Genomic DNA, 13494 nt, shown 5'->3' with positions numbered 1-13494 from the left:
AATTGGTTAGCGCACGGTACTTATAAGGCAGTAGCCGTGAGCAATGCCGGGGTTGTGAGTTCGAGCCTCACCTGGGGCATACTTTTATTTCGTAGCAGCTGACTATGGAAGCATCGGGACGCTAGATTTGAGATGCATCACGTACCTGAGAGACCATAAATGTGCGTGCACTGTAGTCAACGACTGCGTGTTCCTCGGTAGTATAGTGGTTAGTATCCCCGCCTGTCACGCGGGAGACCGGGGTTCGATTCCCCGCCGGGGAGGTGCGATTTTTATATCGCGAAGGTTGCACGTGTGGCCCGAAAAAGCATTACCGTTGTGATCAAGGAATGTAATTGCTAAAAAATCGTAAGAAAGTCTGCGTCTTAGGAAGTGTTTCTCGTATTCTGCACACGACGTCGTCGTTTCACAACTCACAGGGTTTGCTGTCGACGCTGAATCAGCGCACCCCAAGATTAATGATCGAGCTCGAAGCACCCAAGAAAAAGAATAATTTTAGCAGAGCGTGGTTTCGATCCACGGACCTCTGGGTTATGGGCCCAGGCACGCTTCCACTGCGCCACTCTGCTGTGCCGAGAGAAAGCGCGCTCTTCGGTGCGTGACATGGGACACTTGGAAAAGCGTTGTCTGCGTCGCCTACCGTTTAATTAACTGTGTAGCATCTCCCAGCTTGACTTGTCTCGACTTTGCTCGACTGACGCTACGCTGACGCTTGCACGAAGCGATATTTACCGCGATCGTCTCGAGATGCAGCTGCGAGATGCTCAGGATTAACATTGCACTCCACGAAGGTGGAGACATTCGAATGCACTGCCTAGCTACGCGCCCGCAACTAACAAAATGCCGACCCTGCCAGGATTCGAACCTGGAATCTTCTGATGCGTAGTCAGACGCGTTATCCGTTGCGCCACAGGGCCACTGTTCGCGTTTTCTGCTACGAGGCGGGTGCACATCGCAAAGCAACGTGTTCTCCGTGGCTCGGCAATTGCATGTCATCCACTGACAACGGCGGCGCGGCCACTCTGGTCTTCCGCACTCTGCAGGGAGCTGCCACCAAGGAAGGCATCTCTCCTCCTGCTGCTCGGCACGGAGCGCCTGCACAGCTTAGAGCTTGCCACACATCTGCCGTCGCTGTTGGACAGGTAGCGGAATGCAAGGCGCCCGTTTTTTTTTGCATTTTTTCGCTGATGACAAGCGGTTGACATGCTTGTAAGTGTAGCATATAAAACAAGAATCGTATGAAGCATTCGTAGACAGGTGCTAAAGTCGTAGTATGGCCGCAGGTGACGGTCGTATGACGGGTCTGTAGCCACAACAGGTTGGCATCAAAGTGAATACCGCTAACTGTAAGCACTCTGCTGTAGCCCCAGTGGCGCAATTGGTTAGCGCACGGTACTTATAAGGCAGTAGCCGTGAGCAATGCCGGGGTTGTGAGTTCGAGCCTCACCTGGGGCATACTTTTATTTCGTAGCAGCTGACTATGGAAGCATCGGGACGCTAGATTTGAGATGCATCACGTACCTGAGAGACCATAAATGTGCGTGCACTGTAGTCAACGACTGCGTGTTCCTCGGTAGTATAGTGGTTAGTATCCCCGCCTGTCACGCGGGAGACCGGGGTTCGATTCCCCGCCGGGGAGGTGCGATTTTTATATCGCGAAGGTTGCACGTGTGGCCCGAAAAAGCATTACCGTTGTGATCAAGGAATGTAATTGCTAAAAAATCGTAAGAAAGTCTGCGTCTTAGGAAGTGTTTCTCGTATTCTGCACACGACGTCGTCGTTTCACAACTCACAGGGTTTGCTGTCGACGCTGAATCAGCGCACCCCAAGATTAATGATCGAGCTCGAAGCACCCAAGAAAAAGAATAATTTTAGCAGAGCGTGGTTTCGATCCACAGACCTCTGGGTTATGGGCCCAGCACGCTTCCACTGCGCCACTCTGCTGTGCCGAGAGAAGCGCGCTCTTCGGTGCGTGACATGGGACACTTGGAAAAGCGTTGTCTGCGTCGCCTACCGTTTAATTAACTGTGTAGCATCTCCCAGCTTGACTTGTCTCGACTTTGCTCGACTGACGCTACGCTGACGCTTGCACGAAGCGATATTTACCGCGATCGTCTCGAGATGCAGCTGCGAGATGCTCAGGATTAACATTGCACTCCACGAAGGTGGAGACATTCGAATGCACTGCCTAGCTACGCGCCCGCAACTAACAAAATGCCGACCCTGCCAGGATTCGAACCTGGAATCTTCTGATGCGTAGTCAGACGCGTTATCCGTTGCGCCACAGGGCCACTGTTCGCGTTTTCTGCTACGAGGCGGGTGCACATCGCAAAGCAACGTGTTCTCCGTGGCTCGGCAATTGCATGTCATCCACTGACAACGGCGGCGCGGCCACTCTGGTCTTCCGCACTCTGCAGGGAGCTGCCACCAAGGAAGGCATCTCTCCTCCTGCTGCTCGGCCACGGAGCGCCTGCACAGCTTAGAGCTTGCCACACATCTGCCGTCGCTGTTGGACAGGTAGCGGAATGCAAGGCGCCCGTTTTTTTGCATTTTTTCGCTGATGACAAGCGGTTGACATGCTTGTAAGTGTAGCATATAAAACAAGAATCGTATGAAGCATTCGTAGACAGGTGCTAAAGTCGTAGTATGGCCGCAGGTGACGGTCGTATGACGGGTCTGTAGCCACAACAGGTTGGCATCAAAGTGAATACCGCTAACTGTAAGCACTCTGCTGTAGCCCCAGTGGCGCAATTGGTTAGCGCACGGTACTTATAAGGCAGTAGCCGTGAGCAATGCCGGGGTTGTGAGTTCGAGCCTCACCTGGGGCATACTTTTATTTCGTAGCAGCTGACTATGGAAGCATCGGGACGCTAGATTTGAGATGCATCACGTACCTGAGAGACCATAAATGTGCGTGCACTGTAGTCAACGACTGCGTGTTCCTCGGTAGTATAGTGGTTAGTATCCCCGCCTGTCACGCGGGAGACCGGGGTTCGATTCCCCGCCGGGGAGGTGCGATTTTTATATCGCGAAGGTTGCACGTGTGGCCCGAAAAAGCATTACCGTTGTGATCAAGGAATGTAATTGCTAAAAAATCGTAAGAAAGTCTGCGTCTTAGGAAGTGTTTCTCGTATTCTGCACACGACGTCGTCGTTTCACAACTCACAGGGTTTGCTGTCGACGCTGAATCAGCGCACCCCAAGATTAATGATCGAGCTCGAAGCACCCAAGAAAAAGAATAATTTTAGCAGAGCGTGGTTTCGATCCACGGACCTCTGGGTTATGGGCCCAGCACGCTTCCACTGCGCCACTCTGCTGTGCCGAGAGAAGCGCGCTCTTCGGTGCGTGACATGGGACACTTGGAAAAGCGTTGTCTGCGTCGCCTACCGTTTAATTAACTGTGTAGCATCTCCCAGCTTGACTTGTCTCGACTTTGCTCGACTGACGCTACGCTGACGCTTGCACGAAGCGATATTTACCGCGATCGTCTCGAGATGCAGCTGCGAGATGCTCAGGATTAACATTGCACTCCACGAAGGTGGAGACATTCGAATGCACTGCCTAGCTACGCGCCCGCAACTAACAAAATGCCGACCCTGCCAGGATTCGAACCTGGAATCTTCTGATGCGTAGTCAGACGCGTTATCCGTTGCGCCACAGGGCCACTGTTCGCGTTTTCTGCTACGAGGCGGGTGCACATCGCAAAGCAACGTGTTCTCCGTGGCTCGGCAATTGCATGTCATCCACTGACAACGGCGGCGCGGCCACTCTGGTCTTCCGCACTCTGCAGGGAGCTGCCACCAAGGAAGGCATCTCTCCTCCTGCTGCTCGGCCACGGAGCGCCTGCACAGCTTAGAGCTTGCCACACATCTGCCGTCGCTGTTGGACAGGTAGCGGAATGCAAGGCGCCCGTTTTTTTGCATTTTTTCGCTGATGACAAGCGGTTGACATGCTTGTAAGTGTAGCATATAAAACAAGAATCGTATGAAGCATTCGTAGACAGGTGCTAAAGTCGTAGTATGGCCGCAGGTGACGGTCGTATGACGGGTCTGTAGCCACAACAGGTTGGCATCAAAGTGAATACCGCTAACTGTAAGCACTCTGCTGTAGCCCCAGTGGCGCAATTGGTTAGCGCACGGTACTTATAAGGCAGTAGCCGTGAGCAATGCCGGGGTTGTGAGTTCGAGCCTCACCTGGGGCATACTTTTATTTCGTAGCAGCTGACTATGGAAGCATCGGGACGCTAGATTTGAGATGCATCACGTACCTGAGAGACCATAAATGTGCGTGCACTGTAGTCAACGACTGCGTGTTCCTCGGTAGTATAGTGGTTAGTATCCCCGCCTGTCACGCGGGAGACCGGGGTTCGATTCCCCGCCGGGGAGGTGCGATTTTTATATCGCGAAGGTTGCACGTGTGGCCCGAAAAAGCATTACCGTTGTGATCAAGGAATGTAATTGCTAAAAAATCGTAAGAAAGTCTGCGTCTTAGGAAGTGTTTCTCGTATTCTGCACACGACGTCGTCGTTTCACAACTCACAGGGTTTGCTGTCGACGCTGAATCAGCGCACCCCAAGATTAATGATCGAGCTCGAAGCACCCAAGAAAAAGAATAATTTTAGCAGAGCGTGGTTTCGATCCACGGACCTCTGGGTTATGGGCCCAGCACGCTTCCACTGCGCCACTCTGCTGTGCCGAGAGAAGCGCGCTCTTCGGTGCGTGACATGGGACACTTGGAAAAGCGTTGTCTGCGTCGCCTACCGTTTAATTAACTGTGTAGCATCTCCCAGCTTGACTTGTCTCGACTTTGCTCGACTGACGCTACGCTGACGCTTGCACGAAGCGATATTTACCGCGATCGTCTCGAGATGCAGCTGCGAGATGCTCAGGATTAACATTGCACTCCACGAAGGTGGAGACATTCGAATGCACTGCCTAGCTACGCGCCCGCAACTAACAAAATGCCGACCCTGCCAGGATTCGAACCTGGAATCTTCTGATGCGTAGTCAGACGCGTTATCCGTTGCGCCACAGGGCCACTGTTCGCGTTTTCTGCTACGAGGCGGGTGCACATCGCAAAGCAACGTGTTCTCCGTGGCTCGGCAATTGCATGTCATCCACTGACAACGGCGGCGCGGCCACTCTGGTCTTCCGCACTCTGCAGGGAGCTGCCACCAAGGAAGGCATCTCTCCTCCTGCTGCTCGGCCACGGAGCGCCTGCACAGCTTAGAGCTTGCCACACATCTGCCGTCGCTGTTGGACAGGTAGCGGAATGCAAGGCGCCCGTTTTTTTGCATTTTTTCGCTGATGACAAGCGGTTGACATGCTTGTAAGTGTAGCATATAAAACAAGAATCGTATGAAGCATTCGTAGACAGGTGCTAAAGTCGTAGTATGGCCGCAGGTGACGGTCGTATGACGGGTCTGTAGCCACAACAGGTTGGCATCAAAGTGAATACCGCTAACTGTAAGCACTCTGCTGTAGCCCCAGTGGCGCAATTGGTTAGCGCACGGTACTTATAAGGCAGTAGCCGTGAGCAATGCCGGGGTTGTGAGTTCGAGCCTCACCTGGGGCATACTTTTATTTCGTAGCAGCTGACTATGGAAGCATCGGGACGCTAGATTTGAGATGCATCACGTACCTGAGAGACCATAAATGTGCGTGCACTGTAGTCAACGACTGCGTGTTCCTCGGTAGTATAGTGGTTAGTATCCCCGCCTGTCACGCGGGAGACCGGGGTTCGATTCCCCGCCGGGGAGGTGCGATTTTTATATCGCGAAGGTTGCACGTGTGGCCCGAAAAAGCATTACCGTTGTGATCAAGGAATGTAATTGCTAAAAAATCGTAAGAAAGTCTGCGTCTTAGGAAGTGTTTCTCGTATTCTGCACACGACGTCGTCGTTTCACAACTCACAGGGTTTGCTGTCGACGCTGAATCAGCGCACCCCAAGATTAATGATCGAGCTCGAAGCACCCAAGAAAAAGAATAATTTTAGCAGAGCGTGGTTTCGATCCACGGACCTCTGGGTTATGGGCCCAGCACGCTTCCACTGCGCCACTCTGCTGTGCCGAGAGAAGCGCGCTCTTCGGTGCGTGACATGGGACACTTGGAAAAGCGTTGTCTGCGTCGCCTACCGTTTAATTAACTGTGTAGCATCTCCCAGCTTGACTTGTCTCGACTTTGCTCGACTGACGCTACGCTGACGCTTGCACGAAGCGATATTTACCGCGATCGTCTCGAGATGCAGCTGCGAGATGCTCAGGATTAACATTGCACTCCACGAAGGTGGAGACATTCGAATGCACTGCCTAGCTACGCGCCCGCAACTAACAAAATGCCGACCCTGCCAGGATTCGAACCTGGAATCTTCTGATGCGTAGTCAGACGCGTTATCCGTTGCGCCACAGGGCCACTGTTCGCGTTTTCTGCTACGAGGCGGGTGCACATCGCAAAGCAACGTGTTCTCCGTGGCTCGGCAATTGCATGTCATCCACTGACAACGGCGGCGCGGCCACTCTGGTCTTCCGCACTCTGCAGGGAGCTGCCACCAAGGAAGGCATCTCTCCTCCTGCTGCTCGGCCACGGAGCGCCTGCACAGCTTAGAGCTTGCCACACATCTGCCGTCGCTGTTGGACAGGTAGCGGAATGCAAGGCGCCCGTTTTTTTGCATTTTTTCGCTGATGACAAGCGGTTGACATGCTTGTAAGTGTAGCATATAAAACAAGAATCGTATGAAGCATTCGTAGACAGGTGCTAAAGTCGTAGTATGGCCGCAGGTGACGGTCGTATGACGGGTCTGTAGCCACAACAGGTTGGCATCAAAGTGAATACCGCTAACTGTAAGCACTCTGCTGTAGCCCCAGTGGCGCAATTGGTTAGCGCACGGTACTTATAAGGCAGTAGCCGTGAGCAATGCCGGGGTTGTGAGTTCGAGCCTCACCTGGGGCATACTTTTATTTCGTAGCAGCTGACTATGGAAGCATCGGGACGCTAGATTTGAGATGCATCACGTACCTGAGAGACCATAAATGTGCGTGCACTGTAGTCAACGACTGCGTGTTCCTCGGTAGTATAGTGGTTAGTATCCCCGCCTGTCACGCGGGAGACCGGGGTTCGATTCCCCGCCGGGGAGGTGCGATTTTTATATCGCGAAGGTTGCACGTGTGGCCCGAAAAAGCATTACCGTTGTGATCAAGGAATGTAATTGCTAAAAAATCGTAAGAAAGTCTGCGTCTTAGGAAGTGTTTCTCGTATTCTGCACACGACGTCGTCGTTTCACAACTCACAGGGTTTGCTGTCGACGCTGAATCAGCGCACCCCAAGATTAATGATCGAGCTCGAAGCACCCAAGAAAAAGAATAATTTTAGCAGAGCGTGGTTTCGATCCACGGACCTCTGGGTTATGGGCCCAGCACGCTTCCACTGCGCCACTCTGCTGTGCCGAGAGAAGCGCGCTCTTCGGTGCGTGACATGGGACACTTGGAAAAGCGTTGTCTGCGTCGCCTACCGTTTAATTAACTGTGTAGCATCTCCCAGCTTGACTTGTCTCGACTTTGCTCGACTGACGCTACGCTGACGCTTGCACGAAGCGATATTTACCGCGATCGTCTCGAGATGCAGCTGCGAGATGCTCAGGATTAACATTGCACTCCACGAAGGTGGAGACATTCGAATGCACTGCCTAGCTACGCGCCCGCAACTAACAAAATGCCGACCCTGCCAGGATTCGAACCTGGAATCTTCTGATGCGTAGTCAGACGCGTTATCCGTTGCGCCACAGGGCCACTGTTCGCGTTTTCTGCTACGAGGCGGGTGCACATCGCAAAGCAACGTGTTCTCCGTGGCTCGGCAATTGCATGTCATCCACTGACAACGGCGGCGCGGCCACTCTGGTCTTCCGCACTCTGCAGGGAGCTGCCACCAAGGAAGGCATCTCTCCTCCTGCTGCTCGGCCACGGAGCGCCTGCACAGCTTAGAGCTTGCCACACATCTGCCGTCGCTGTTGGACAGGTAGCGGAATGCAAGGCGCCCGTTTTTTTGCATTTTTTCGCTGATGACAAGCGGTTGACATGCTTGTAAGTGTAGCATATAAAACAAGAATCGTATGAAGCATTCGTAGACAGGTGCTAAAGTCGTAGTATGGCCGCAGGTGACGGTCGTATGACGGGTCTGTAGCCACAACAGGTTGGCATCAAAGTGAATACCGCTAACTGTAAGCACTCTGCTGTAGCCCCAGTGGCGCAATTGGTTAGCGCACGGTACTTATAAGGCAGTAGCCGTGAGCAATGCCGGGGTTGTGAGTTCGAGCCTCACCTGGGGCATACTTTTATTTCGTAGCAGCTGACTATGGAAGCATCGGGACGCTAGATTTGAGATGCATCACGTACCTGAGAGACCATAAATGTGCGTGCACTGTAGTCAACGACTGCGTGTTCCTCGGTAGTATAGTGGTTAGTATCCCCGCCTGTCACGCGGGAGACCGGGGTTCGATTCCCCGCCGGGGAGGTGCGATTTTTATATCGCGAAGGTTGCACGTGTGGCCCGAAAAAGCATTACCGTTGTGATCAAGGAATGTAATTGCTAAAAAATCGTAAGAAAGTCTGCGTCTTAGGAAGTGTTTCTCGTATTCTGCACACGACGTCGTCGTTTCACAACTCACAGGGTTTGCTGTCGACGCTGAATCAGCGCACCCCAAGATTAATGATCGAGCTCGAAGCACCCAAGAAAAAGAATAATTTTAGCAGAGCGTGGTTTCGATCCACAGACCTCTGGGTTATGGGCCCAGCACGCTTCCACTGCGCCACTCTGCTGTGCCGAGAGAAGCGCGCTCTTCGGTGCGTGACATGGGACACTTGGAAAAGCGTTGTCTGCGTCGCCTACCGTTTAATTAACTGTGTAGCATCTCCCAGCTTGACTTGTCTCGACTTTGCTCGACTGACGCTACGCTGACGCTTGCACGAAGCGATATTTACCGCGATCGTCTCGAGATGCAGCTGCGAGATGCTCAGGATTAACATTGCACTCCACGAAGGTGGAGACATTCGAATGCACTGCCTAGCTACGCGCCCGCAACTAACAAAATGCCGACCCTGCCAGGATTCGAACCTGGAATCTTCTGATGCGTAGTCAGACGCGTTATCCGTTGCGCCACAGGGCCACTGTTCGCGTTTTCTGCTACGAGGCGGGTGCACATCGCAAAGCAACGTGTTCTCCGTGGCTCGGCAATTGCATGTCATCCACTGACAACGGCGGCGCGGCCACTCTGGTCTTCCGCACTCTGCAGGGAGCTGCCACCAAGGAAGGCATCTCTCCTCCTGCTGCTCGGCCACGGAGCGCCTGCACAGCTTAGAGCTTGCCACACATCTGCCGTCGCTGTTGGACAGGTAGCGGAATGCAAGGCGCCCGTTTTTTTGCATTTTTTCGCTGATGACAAGCGGTTGACATGCTTGTAAGTGTAGCATATAAAACAAGAATCGTATGAAGCATTCGTAGACAGGTGCTAAAGTCGTAGTATGGCCGCAGGTGACGGTCGTATGACGGGTCTGTAGCCACAACAGGTTGGCATCAAAGTGAATACCGCTAACTGTAAGCACTCTGCTGTAGCCCCAGTGGCGCAATTGGTTAGCGCACGGTACTTATAAGGCAGTAGCCGTGAGCAATGCCGGGGTTGTGAGTTCGAGCCTCACCTGGGGCATACTTTTATTTCGTAGCAGCTGACTATGGAAGCATCGGGACGCTAGATTTGAGATGCATCACGTACCTGAGAGACCATAAATGTGCGTGCACTGTAGTCAACGACTGCGTGTTCCTCGGTAGTATAGTGGTTAGTATCCCCGCCTGTCACGCGGGAGACCGGGTTTCGATTCCCCGCCGGGGAGGTGCGATTTTTATATCGCGAAGGTTGCACGTGTGGCCCGAAAAAGCATTACCGTTGTGATCAAGGAATGTAATTGCTAAAAAATCGTAAGAAAGTCTGCGTCTTAGGAAGTGTTTCTCGTATTCTGCACACGACGTCGTCGTTTCACAACTCACAGGGTTTGCTGTCGACGCTGAATCAGCGCACCCCAAGATTAATGATCGAGCTCGAAGCACCCAAGAAAAAGAATAATTTTAGCAGAGCGTGGTTTCGATCCACGGACCTCTGGGTTATGGGCCCAGCACGCTTCCACTGCGCCACTCTGCTGTGCCGAGAGAAGCGCGCTCTTCGGTGCGTGACATGGGACACTTGGAAAAGCGTTGTCTGCGTCGCCTACCGTTTAATTAACTGTGTAGCATCTCCCAGCTTGACTTGTCTCGACTTTGCTCGACTGACGCTACGCTGACGCTTGCACGAAGCGATATTTACCGCGATCGTCTCGAGATGCAGCTGCGAGATGCTCAGGATTAACATTGCACTCCACGAAGGTGGAGACATTCGAATGCACTGCCTAGCTACGCGCCCGCAACTAACAAAATGCCGACCCTGCCAGGATTCGAACCTGGAATCTTCTGATGCGTAGTCAGACGCGTTATCCGTTGCGCCACAGGGCCACTGTTCGCGTTTTCTGCTACGAGGCGGGTGCACATCGCAAAGCAACGTGTTCTCCGTGGCTCGGCAATTGCATGTCATCCACTGACAACGGCGGCGCGGCCACTCTGGTCTTCCGCACTCTGCAGGGAGCTGCCACCAAGGAAGGCATCTCTCCTCCTGCTGCTCGGCCACGGAGCGCCTGCACAGCTTAGAGCTTGCCACACATCTGCCGTCGCTGTTGGACAGGTAGCGGAATGCAAGGCGCCCGTTTTTTTGCATTTTTTCGCTGATGACAAGCGGTTGACATGCTTGTAAGTGTAGCATATAAAACAAGAATCGTATGAAGCATTCGTAGACAGGTGCTAAAGTCGTAGTATGGCCGCAGGTGACGGTCGTATGACGGGTCTGTAGCCACAACAGGTTGGCATCAAAGTGAATACCGCTAACTGTAAGCACTCTGCTGTAGCCCCAGTGGCGCAATTGGTTAGCGCACGGTACTTATAAGGCAGTAGCCGTGAGCAATGCCGGGGTTGTGAGTTCGAGCCTCACCTGGGGCATACTTTTATTTCGTAGCAGCTGACTATGGAAGCATCGGGACGCTAGATTTGAGATGCATCACGTACCTGAGAGACCATAAATGTGCGTGCACTGTAGTCAACGACTGCGTGTTCCTCGGTAGTATAGTGGTTAGTATCCCCGCCTGTCACGCGGGAGACCGGGGTTCGATTCCCCGCCGGGGAGGTGCGATTTTTATATCGCGAAGGTTGCACGTGTGGCCCGAAAAAGCATTACCGTTGTGATCAAGGAATGTAATTGCTAAAAAATCGTAAGAAAGTCTGCGTCTTAGGAAGTGTTTCTCGTATTCTGCACACGACGTCGTCGTTTCACAACTCACAGGGTTTGCTGTCGACGCTGAATCAGCGCACCCCAAGATTAATGATCGAGCTCGAAGCACCCAAGAAAAAGAATAATTTTAGCAGAGCGTGGTTTCGATCCACGGACCTCTGGGTTATGGGCCCAGCACGCTTCCACTGCGCCACTCTGCTGTGCCGAGAGAAGCGCGCTCTTCGGTGCGTGACATGGGACACTTGGAAAAGCGTTGTCTGCGTCGCCTACCGTTTAATTAACTGTGTAGCATCTCCCAGCTTGACTTGTCTCGACTTTGCTCGACTGACGCTACGCTGACGCTTGCACGAAGCGATATTTACCGCGATCGTCTCGAGATGCAGCTGCGAGATGCTCAGGATTAACATTGCACTCCACGAAGGTGGAGACATTCGAATGCACTGCCTAGCTACGCGCCCGCAACTAACAAAATGCCGACCCTGCCAGGATTCGAACCTGGAATCTTCTGATGCGTAGTCAGACGCGTTATCCGTTGCGCCACAGGGCCACTGTTCGCGTTTTCTGCTACGAGGCGGGTGCACATCGCAAAGCAACGTGTTCTCCGTGGCTCGGCAATTGCATGTCATCCACTGACAACGGCGGCGCGGCCACTCTGGTCTTCCGCACTCTGCAGGGAGCTGCCACCAAGGAAGGCATCTCTCCTCCTGCTGCTCGGCCACGGAGCGCCTGCACAGCTTAGAGCTTGCCACACATCTGCCGTCGCTGTTGGACAGGTAGCGGAATGCAAGGCGCCCGTTTTTTTGCATTTTTTCGCTGATGACAAGCGGTTGACATGCTTGTAAGTGTAGCATATAAAACAAGAATCGTATGAAGCATTCGTAGACAGGTGCTAAAGTCGTAGTATGGCCGCAGGTGACGGTCGTATGACGGGTCTGTAGCCACAACAGGTTGGCATCAAAGTGAATACCGCTAACTGTAAGCACTCTGCTGTAGCCCCAGTGGCGCAATTGGTTAGCGCACGGTACTTATAAGGCAGTAGCCGTGAGCAATGCCGGGGTTGTGAGTTCGAGCCTCACCTGGGGCATACTTTTATTTCGTAGCAGCTGACTATGGAAGCATCGGGACGCTAGATTTGAGATGCATCACGTACCTGAGAGACCATAAATGTGCGTGCACTGTAGTCAACGACTGCGTGTTCCTCGGTAGTATAGTGGTTAGTATCCCCGCCTGTCACGCGGGAGACCGGGGTTCGATTCCCCGCCGGGGAGGTGCGATTTTTATATCGCGAAGGTTGCACGTGTGGCCCGAAAAAGCATTACCGTTGTGATCAAGGAATGTAATTGCTAAAAAATCGTAAGAAAGTCTGCGTCTTAGGAAGTGTTTCTCGTATTCTGCACACGACGTCGTCGTTTCACAACTCACAGGGTTTGCTGTCGACGCTGAATCAGCGCACCCCAAGATTAATGATCGAGCTCGAAGCACCCAAGAAAAAGAATAATTTTAGCAGAGCGTGGTTTCGATCCACGGACCTCTGGGTTATGGGCCCAGCACGCTTCCACTGCGCCACTCTGCTGTGCCGAGAGAAGCGCGCTCTTCGGTGCGTGACATGGGACACTTGGAAAAGCGTTGTCTGCGTCGCCTACCGTTTAATTAACTGTGTAGCATCTCCCAGCTTGACTTGTCTCGACTTTGCTCGACTGACGCTACGCTGACGCTTGCACGAAGCGATATTTACCGCGATCGTCTCGAGATGCAGCTGCGAGATGCTCAGGATTAACATTGCACTCCACGAAGGTGGAGACATTCGAATGCACTGCCTAGCTACGCGCCCGCAACTAACAAAATGCCGACCCTGCCAGGATTCGAACCTGGAATCTTCTGATGCGTAGTCAGACGCGTTATCCGTTGCGCCACAGGGCCACTGTTCGCGTTTTCTGCTACGAGGCGGGTGCACATCGCAAAGCAACGTGTTCTCCGTGGCTCGGCAATTGCATGTCATCCACTGACAACGGCGGCGCGGCCACTCTGGTCTTCCGCACTCTGCAGGGAGCTGCCACCAAGGAAGGCATCTCTCCTCCTGCTGCTCGGCCACGGAGCGCCTGCACAGCTTAGAGCTTGCCACACATCTGCCGTCGCTGT

The 13494-nt window shown here is 53.1% G+C and overlaps 29 non-coding genes across 29 annotated transcripts; 19 read left to right on the top strand and 10 right to left on the bottom strand.

The window, feature by feature from the left end:
• Nucleotides 1-191: 191 nt before the first annotated feature.
• On the top strand, nucleotides 192-263 carry Trnad-guc. Its single transcript has one exon. It is a non-coding gene; the product is annotated as a tRNA-Asp (tRNA).
• A 581-nt stretch (nucleotides 264-844) lies between these two features.
• Trnar-acg lies at nucleotides 845-917 on the bottom strand. The gene has a single exon. It is a non-coding gene; the product is annotated as a tRNA-Arg (tRNA).
• Nucleotides 918-1363: 446 nt separating this feature from the next.
• Nucleotides 1364-1455, top strand: Trnai-uau. The gene is given in 2 exon segments: nucleotides 1364-1401; nucleotides 1420-1455. It is a non-coding gene; the product is annotated as a tRNA-Ile (tRNA).
• Nucleotides 1456-1567: 112 nt separating this feature from the next.
• Nucleotides 1568-1639, top strand: Trnad-guc. The gene has a single exon. It is a non-coding gene; the product is annotated as a tRNA-Asp (tRNA).
• Nucleotides 1640-2218: 579 nt separating this feature from the next.
• Trnar-acg lies at nucleotides 2219-2291 on the bottom strand. The gene has a single exon. It is a non-coding gene; the product is annotated as a tRNA-Arg (tRNA).
• A 445-nt stretch (nucleotides 2292-2736) lies between these two features.
• Nucleotides 2737-2828, top strand: Trnai-uau. Its single transcript is given in 2 exon segments — nucleotides 2737-2774; nucleotides 2793-2828. It is a non-coding gene; the product is annotated as a tRNA-Ile (tRNA).
• Nucleotides 2829-2940: 112 nt separating this feature from the next.
• On the top strand, nucleotides 2941-3012 carry Trnad-guc. The gene has a single exon. It is a non-coding gene; the product is annotated as a tRNA-Asp (tRNA).
• A 579-nt stretch (nucleotides 3013-3591) lies between these two features.
• Nucleotides 3592-3664, bottom strand: Trnar-acg. Its single transcript has one exon. It is a non-coding gene; the product is annotated as a tRNA-Arg (tRNA).
• A 445-nt stretch (nucleotides 3665-4109) lies between these two features.
• Trnai-uau lies at nucleotides 4110-4201 on the top strand. Its single transcript is given in 2 exon segments — nucleotides 4110-4147; nucleotides 4166-4201. It is a non-coding gene; the product is annotated as a tRNA-Ile (tRNA).
• Nucleotides 4202-4313: 112 nt separating this feature from the next.
• Nucleotides 4314-4385, top strand: Trnad-guc. The gene has a single exon. It is a non-coding gene; the product is annotated as a tRNA-Asp (tRNA).
• A 579-nt stretch (nucleotides 4386-4964) lies between these two features.
• Nucleotides 4965-5037, bottom strand: Trnar-acg. Its single transcript has one exon. It is a non-coding gene; the product is annotated as a tRNA-Arg (tRNA).
• Nucleotides 5038-5482: 445 nt separating this feature from the next.
• Trnai-uau lies at nucleotides 5483-5574 on the top strand. The gene is given in 2 exon segments: nucleotides 5483-5520; nucleotides 5539-5574. It is a non-coding gene; the product is annotated as a tRNA-Ile (tRNA).
• Nucleotides 5575-5686: 112 nt separating this feature from the next.
• Trnad-guc lies at nucleotides 5687-5758 on the top strand. Its single transcript has one exon. It is a non-coding gene; the product is annotated as a tRNA-Asp (tRNA).
• A 579-nt stretch (nucleotides 5759-6337) lies between these two features.
• Trnar-acg lies at nucleotides 6338-6410 on the bottom strand. Its single transcript has one exon. It is a non-coding gene; the product is annotated as a tRNA-Arg (tRNA).
• A 445-nt stretch (nucleotides 6411-6855) lies between these two features.
• Trnai-uau lies at nucleotides 6856-6947 on the top strand. Its single transcript is given in 2 exon segments — nucleotides 6856-6893; nucleotides 6912-6947. It is a non-coding gene; the product is annotated as a tRNA-Ile (tRNA).
• Nucleotides 6948-7059: 112 nt separating this feature from the next.
• Trnad-guc lies at nucleotides 7060-7131 on the top strand. The gene has a single exon. It is a non-coding gene; the product is annotated as a tRNA-Asp (tRNA).
• A 579-nt stretch (nucleotides 7132-7710) lies between these two features.
• Trnar-acg lies at nucleotides 7711-7783 on the bottom strand. The gene has a single exon. It is a non-coding gene; the product is annotated as a tRNA-Arg (tRNA).
• Nucleotides 7784-8228: 445 nt separating this feature from the next.
• Trnai-uau lies at nucleotides 8229-8320 on the top strand. Its single transcript is given in 2 exon segments — nucleotides 8229-8266; nucleotides 8285-8320. It is a non-coding gene; the product is annotated as a tRNA-Ile (tRNA).
• Nucleotides 8321-8432: 112 nt separating this feature from the next.
• Nucleotides 8433-8504, top strand: Trnad-guc. Its single transcript has one exon. It is a non-coding gene; the product is annotated as a tRNA-Asp (tRNA).
• Nucleotides 8505-9083: 579 nt separating this feature from the next.
• On the bottom strand, nucleotides 9084-9156 carry Trnar-acg. Its single transcript has one exon. It is a non-coding gene; the product is annotated as a tRNA-Arg (tRNA).
• Nucleotides 9157-9601: 445 nt separating this feature from the next.
• On the top strand, nucleotides 9602-9693 carry Trnai-uau. The gene is given in 2 exon segments: nucleotides 9602-9639; nucleotides 9658-9693. It is a non-coding gene; the product is annotated as a tRNA-Ile (tRNA).
• Nucleotides 9694-9805: 112 nt separating this feature from the next.
• On the top strand, nucleotides 9806-9877 carry Trnad-guc. Its single transcript has one exon. It is a non-coding gene; the product is annotated as a tRNA-Asp (tRNA).
• Nucleotides 9878-10456: 579 nt separating this feature from the next.
• On the bottom strand, nucleotides 10457-10529 carry Trnar-acg. Its single transcript has one exon. It is a non-coding gene; the product is annotated as a tRNA-Arg (tRNA).
• Nucleotides 10530-10974: 445 nt separating this feature from the next.
• Nucleotides 10975-11066, top strand: Trnai-uau. The gene is given in 2 exon segments: nucleotides 10975-11012; nucleotides 11031-11066. It is a non-coding gene; the product is annotated as a tRNA-Ile (tRNA).
• Nucleotides 11067-11178: 112 nt separating this feature from the next.
• Trnad-guc lies at nucleotides 11179-11250 on the top strand. Its single transcript has one exon. It is a non-coding gene; the product is annotated as a tRNA-Asp (tRNA).
• Nucleotides 11251-11829: 579 nt separating this feature from the next.
• Nucleotides 11830-11902, bottom strand: Trnar-acg. Its single transcript has one exon. It is a non-coding gene; the product is annotated as a tRNA-Arg (tRNA).
• A 445-nt stretch (nucleotides 11903-12347) lies between these two features.
• Nucleotides 12348-12439, top strand: Trnai-uau. Its single transcript is given in 2 exon segments — nucleotides 12348-12385; nucleotides 12404-12439. It is a non-coding gene; the product is annotated as a tRNA-Ile (tRNA).
• A 112-nt stretch (nucleotides 12440-12551) lies between these two features.
• Nucleotides 12552-12623, top strand: Trnad-guc. Its single transcript has one exon. It is a non-coding gene; the product is annotated as a tRNA-Asp (tRNA).
• Nucleotides 12624-13202: 579 nt separating this feature from the next.
• On the bottom strand, nucleotides 13203-13275 carry Trnar-acg. The gene has a single exon. It is a non-coding gene; the product is annotated as a tRNA-Arg (tRNA).
• Between the last annotated feature and the right edge of the window lie 219 nt (nucleotides 13276-13494).

This window comes from Schistocerca piceifrons, unplaced genomic scaffold, assembly GCF_021461385.2.
Source record: "Schistocerca piceifrons isolate TAMUIC-IGC-003096 unplaced genomic scaffold, iqSchPice1.1 HiC_scaffold_442, whole genome shotgun sequence".
Classification (NCBI taxonomy): Eukaryota; Metazoa; Arthropoda; class Insecta; order Orthoptera; family Acrididae; genus Schistocerca; species Schistocerca piceifrons.
The sequence above is the reverse complement of the archived record's forward strand: the minus strand, read 5'-3'. Positions and strand labels throughout refer to the sequence as shown.